Source organism: Lygodium microphyllum, chromosome 2 (genome assembly GCF_053477565.2).
Source record: "Lygodium microphyllum isolate KBCC chromosome 2, Lygodium_microphyllum_v1.1.10, whole genome shotgun sequence".
Classification (NCBI taxonomy): domain Eukaryota; kingdom Viridiplantae; phylum Streptophyta; class Polypodiopsida; order Schizaeales; family Lygodiaceae; genus Lygodium; species Lygodium microphyllum.
In genome coordinates, this window is record NC_141136.1 from 22,393,295 (window position 1) to 22,399,987 (window position 6,693).

Consider the following 6,693-nt stretch of genomic DNA (forward strand, 5'->3'; position numbering starts at 1 on the left):
TTCCTTTCTACCGCCTATCTACCTTTACAATTTTCACATCGCTCTTAAAATAAATCATGGCGCGCCTTGTGCTCTTTTACAAAATAATTGACTTGTGATTTTTCTTGTGCACCTTTCTCCTTGATTTAGGACTTTTTCGCACTTCTTGTGTTTCCATATTTTTCTTGGCACGCCTTAGTCTTTCATTTCACTTTTACCTTGGCCTTGTCTTCTACTTTAGATTTTCTGAATTTTCCATCTTGTTTGTCTGAGGGTTAACACTACTTGGTTGTCATAGGAGGTAGAGTGGAGATGCATAGAGAGACACACAGTGGTGCCAAGGGAAAGGAGAGTGTAAGTAATTCACTCTGTTAATAAAGGTTGCATAAATATAGAGAAGAGGTCACAATAGATCCATGAAAGAGTATAGATATGGGAAAAAATAGCTTGGAGAGAGTAGGGATGTCCAAGACTTTTTGTATTTTAGAAATTTCTATTTTACCTCCAAAAACATTTTTAAAAACACAAAATTTGACCAATTGGTTTGTTTTTTGACCAGAAGCTAGATATAAAAAATCCCCAAAATATCTTAAAAGGAACTTTCAAATTTTCATTTTTCCTTGTTCTTGATCAAAAAATCAATTACCTTGTATCTACTAATCATTTTGCATTTTCCCTAATGTCTTATCCACACTACAAGGGAATGAGGCAATAGCGACAGCTATTTGCGACGTAAAAAAGCAGTTAATACTGATGTTTTTAGTGATGCAAATACCGATGCTAATAGCAACTCTAATAGAGACGCTAATAGTGACGCATATAGTGACGCTCGTTTGAGAAAAAAGTTTCGAAAACCTGAGCATGACCTTTGCCAAGAAAACATTTGCGAGAAAGAATGAAAGAGAGAGCGAGAGAGCTTAAAGCTTTGAGAGGGAGAGAGAGAGAGAGAGAGGAAGCTCATCACCATCATCACACGCTGTTATACACAAAGACGAAAGAGAAGTGTGCAAGGGAGAAGGGAGGGATGGTGCGAAGAGAAGGTACAAAGGGTTTCATCTTCAGGCCTTTGAGGTAGGTACATTGCCTCTTCTTGCTTTATTTTTGTGTTCTCTTGTTTTCTTTTTTTGTTTTTCTTTGCAAAGAGATACATGGAAAGAGAGGGAGGGAGGAACAGAGGAAGAAGAATGAAGGGAGAGGAAGAGAAAAAGAGGGAGAGAAAGGAAACAAAGAGAAAGAGGAAGAGAGAAATGAGAGATGAAGGGAGGGAGAGAGGAGGATGAGTGAGAGAAACAATGAGAGAGAGAGGGGGGAGAAACAAAGAGAGAGGAAACAAAGAAAGGGAAATAGAGAGAGAAAGAGAGGGGAAGAGAAATAGAGAGAGGGAGAGGGAAGGAAGAGAGGAGAAGGAGGTAGAAAAGAAGGGCGAGGTAAAGAGCGGAAGGAGAGTGAAAAGAATAGAGAGAGAGAGAGGGAGAAAGAGAGATAGAGAGAAAAAATAGAGAGTGAGAGAGAAATAGGATTACAATGAGAGAATGAGAGACAAGGTTAAGAAAGAAAAGTAAAGGGAGAGAGGGGAGAGAGAGAGATAAAGAGAGGTGGGATGACATTTCTTTCAATATCTTTGTTTTTTAAGCTTTTTATTTTCTATATTTGATTGTCTTTGCAATGAGATGAGTTGAGTGAGAGTGGGGAGGGAAGGAGAGAGAGAAATATAGAGAAGAAGGGAGGGGAAGGAAGAGAGAGATGGAGAGAATAAAAAATGGGAGAGAGAGGGGCTTCATAAAAAAGTGTCGAAATCCGAGCATGGCATTTTACAGGTTTGTAAACAAGCAAGATAGAGAGAGAGAGAGAGAGAGAGAGAGAGAGAGAGAGAGAGAGAGAGAGAGAGAGAGAGAGGGGTTGCCGCCACCGCCGCCATCCACGAAGAGGGAGGAGACAAGTGTAAAGGAGAAGGAAGGAACTCGCGAAGGAGAAAAAAAAGGAGAGATGTATGAAGGGATTCTTCTTCAAGCTTTGAGGTAAGTGCATTATCTCTTCTCTCTTTGTTTTTCTCTTTTCTTTACTTCTCTCTTTCTTTTTGTTGATGAAGAGTGTATAGCAAGAAGACGTGAGAGAGATCAACATGCTCAAGGGGGAGAGAGAGAGAGAGAGAGAGAGAGAGAGAGAGAGGCCGTTGCCACCGCCAATCCACCACAAAAAGAGAAGGGACAACTGCAAAGAAGAAGGAGGGAACCTATGAAGGAGAAGAAGAAGGAGGAGGAGGAGAGAAGCACGGAAGGATTCTTCTTCAAGCTTTGAGGTAAGTGCATTCTCTCTTCTCTCTTTGTTTTTCTCTTTTATTTACTTCTCTCTTTCTTTTTTTTGATGAAGAGATGTATAGAGAGAAGAAGGGAGACAGATCAACACAAGGGAGATTGAGAGAGAGAGAGAGAGAGGTTGCCATTGCCACTACCATTGCCACCGCATCCACTAAAAGAGAGGGGACAACTACAAAGGAGAAGAAGGAAACCCGTGAAGGAGAAGGAGGAGAGAAGTGCAAAAGGATTCTTTAGACACAAAACTTTGAACCAGGGGTCTATACACCTTTTTTTTCCAAAAAAAAAATTTGGGCTCTTGGCCACCTAATGAGTGCGTGTGTGAAATATCGTCGCATTCCAATAAAAGGTTATGGATTTACAATCACATGATGGACAGTGCATATGAAGTCGCATTAACCTGGTTTTGGGGTTTAAATGGGTTAAAAATTCATTATTCTTCTCATTTTCACATCTTACTTTCTTTGCTTCCTTCATTCTCACACCCCCAACCTTTGTCTCTTCTCCATCTTGCCCTCCTCGAGCTTGTATGGTAGGCACTAAGTAAGCATGTCCCCGGTTCTTGGCCATGGGAAGGCCTCATGCCAAAGCCCGCCACCTGGAGCACAAGGTGGAGCCTCCTCTAGTGCAGCAATAGGTGCTCCCCATAGAGCACAACGACCACCAGAGAAGAAGAGGAGATGAAAACCAGTCATTATCGCCCTTCAAGAGATAAGGAGAATCCAGCGTGGATACGAGCTTCTCATCCCGAAAAGATATTTTCATAAGGTTGTTCGAAAAATCATGCAAAACTTGGAGCTGAAAGGGATGGAAAGATTTTGGGCACGAGTGCGGGATGGTCCACTAGTAGGAAGGTAGACTGCTACAGCTATGATGGCAGAAAGAAGAGCCTACATGATGTACTACATGTACCTTCTATTACCAAGAATCTATTGTCGGTTGGACAGATGGCAGAACAGAATTTGCAAGAATCTACTATCGATTGGATAGATGATTTCAACTGATACACATGGCTGTACATTCGGAAGTACAAGGATGAGGTACTCGATGTCTTTAAGAAAATGGGTTTATAAAGAGAAATGCAAGTCAGATGGTTTGTTGGAAAGGTATAAAACCCAGCTTGTTGCAAAGGGATATGCACAACAATACGACCTAGATTATGAGGAGACTTTTAGCTCGGTTGCCAAGATGGAAATGGTCATAATAGTCATTGCATTAGTGGCTTCTAAGGGCTAAAAATCATGGCAAATGGATGTCAAAAATGCATTTTTGAATGGTGACTTTCTTGAAGAGGTATATATGGAGCAGCGTGAGGGTTATGTACACAACCTGAGGTCTATATGGATGTTGGCTAGCAACCCTGTCTATCATACTAGATCCAAACACATAGAGGTTCATTACAATTTCCTCAGAGAAATGGTACTTGCAAGACAGATTGATCTACTTCATGTGAAGACAGAAGACCAGTAGCAGATATCTTTACCAAATCACTTGGTAAAGAGAAATTTGTTTGTTTCAGGGATCTACTTGGAGTACAACAACTAGTTTGAGCTCAAAAAATTGAGTTTGAGAAGGGGGAGGATGAGCTTGATTCTTTTGATTTTAAAACACCTCCATCCATTGAGATTGAGGGTGAAGAAAAGAAAGAAGAGATAGAAGATGACTTAGATGTAGGTAAAAACAAGAAGGAAGAAGTAGAGCTTAGAGACACTACTTCTCCCTATATAAGTGTTTCTAGCTCCAACACCATGGTATAACTCTTACAAATGTCAAAATTCTCTCCCAAAAAGACTTGAACAATTTTTGGAATAAGCTGGAGTGAGCAGAAGATCAATGGGACTTATTCATACCTCAGGGTCCTGACTATAATGAAAGCTTGAAGTGAAGCTCTTCTTCTTGGACCTAATAAGTGATAAAAAAGCTCCTTGAGTAATATTTTTTTGAATTGATTATATCTAGCTTTTGCAATCACAAGTTCTTCTTCTTCTCGGGCCCAAGCAAGTGATGAAAAAGCTACTTGAGAAATACCTTTTTGCCACCTAAATTTTCCCCCCTTTATAACCATCGCTATTTGTGTCGAAAATTTACTCTGCAACTGTCGCTATTAGCGTCTCTATTAACGTCGCTATTAGCGTTGCTATTTGCGTCACTAACCTAATTAGTGATGCTAATAGAGATGCAAATAGAGACACTAATAGCAACAAATTGATCGCATCGCTAATAGCGACACTAATAGCAATGAGGGGGGTAATTTTTTCCACGAATAATTTCGTCGCTTTAAACGTCGCTATTAGGTCTATATGTTGTAGTGCCAATGCCCATCAACTTCTTAAGAAAGAAAAAATGCTCGACTGAGAGACTTTTGGTGAGCAGATCTACAAGATTTTGGTTTCTTGAGATCTTGACAAGCTCAATGGACTTGTCTTCAATGACCTTTTGAATAAAGTGATAATGCACCTCAATGTGCTTTATCTTTACATAGAAGATCAAATTTTTGGCCAATTTAATAGCACTCATAGAATCTAAATGCAATATAGTGATTTCATCAGTAATGCCAAGGTTCACTAGACGTCCTAACCATAGAGTCTCCTTACAAGCCTTAGTGGTTGCAGCATACTTTGTCTCTGTAGTAGATAAGGCCATGCATTTCTACACCCTAGACATCCAAGAAATAACACCTTCAACAAAGGTGAAGACATAGTCAGAGGTGGACTTTCTACTGTCTACATGTATTGCATAATTAGAGTCAGGGTATCCCATGGCTCATGTATCTTGGCCATCATAATAGATGCACATAGTTGGTGTGCCCTTCAAGTACCACATGATACCCTTGATGGCATCCCAATGCCGTCAGCTATGTGTAGCTATATAGTGTGCTATAATGCCCACTGTAAATGCTATGTTAAGGCGAGTAGCTATCATGACATACATCAAACTATCCACTACAAAAATATAAGGAATCTTGGCTATCTTGGCCTTTTTCTCATCAGACTATGCACAATTGTCTTGCCTAGCCTTCACATGAGAAAGTAAAGGATATCCAATAGGCTTAACATCCTGTAGATGAGACCACTCAAGGACCTTTTGGATGTACTCCTTTTGTGAAAGTAAAGGAGCCCTTTAAAGTGATCATGTGTAATGATCATTCCAAGAATATGTGATGCATGTCCCATGTCCTTGATCTCAAAGCTCTTCTTGAGCTAACCTTTCAAGGCATCTAGCTCATCATGAGCACTCTCAATAATCAACATATCATCCACATAGAGGAACAAAATCATAAGGCTGTCATCACGAGCCTTATTTATGTATAAACATGGATGTATATCACTATAGAAATATCCTTATGAATACATAATAATCAAACTTTTGTACCATTGCTTAGGTTCCTACTTAAGGCCATAAAGGCTCTTTCTCAATCTACACACCAAGTGGTCACTACCAGGTTTTGCAAAGCCCTTAGACTACTCCATGTAAATCTCATCATGCAAGTCTCCTTGAAGAAAAGTTGTCTTGATATCCATCTAATAAAGATCCAATTCAAGTTGAGCAACCAAAGCTAGTACCAAGCATAGGATAGTCATCTTCACAATAGAAGAAATGACTTGATCAAAGTCCACACCATGCTCCTTCTTGAAACTCTTAGCAATCAAATTGGCCTTGTATGCTAGCTTTAAAGCTCTTACTGTAGCATCAAATGACCATACATAATAGTGATTGAAAACCAATGTCAAGCATCAAAGCTCCAATCTCAGCTTAAGACCATGTAAAGAGCATAACCAAGCATGTAAGATCAATGATATATCCCAATATAGCATCCAAAATTCTTGAGAAGTATCAACATGCAATAGGTATGAAGTTTCTATGATAAAATAGCACTCAGTACTCCTTATTATAACAGTAAAAAAAACCTTTGTAAAATTGAAAAAATGAGTACTCAAATAAGTTTCATAGCATTCCAATACATTGGCATAGCATCCCCAAATGATTAGGCATCAAACAGACATCACAACAAGCATAAGTGACCTCCAAATAATTGTTACAATATAGGCATGGGAATTCACCCTAAGCAAGGGTATATGAGGGCAGATGGATGTGAATGGCCTTAAGGAGAAGGGGAAACCCTAACCCTAACTTGGCAAAGACTATATAAATAGCCTATGAGTCACTATCAAGTGTGAGATAGAGTGTACCCAAGTTGTACCTTGAACAACTTAGTAAACAAAACTTTGTTCTTATACTTTGAGCTCTCATATCCCTCTTGTGCACATTCTTCTTACTACAACTCTGATTTTCCACATGGTATCAGTGCTCCTCTAATCCTTTCAACTTCCTCTAACCTTAGCCTCACTAAGTGCACAAGAAAAGCTTCATTCTCTGATCTTGGACCTTCAACCTCCAT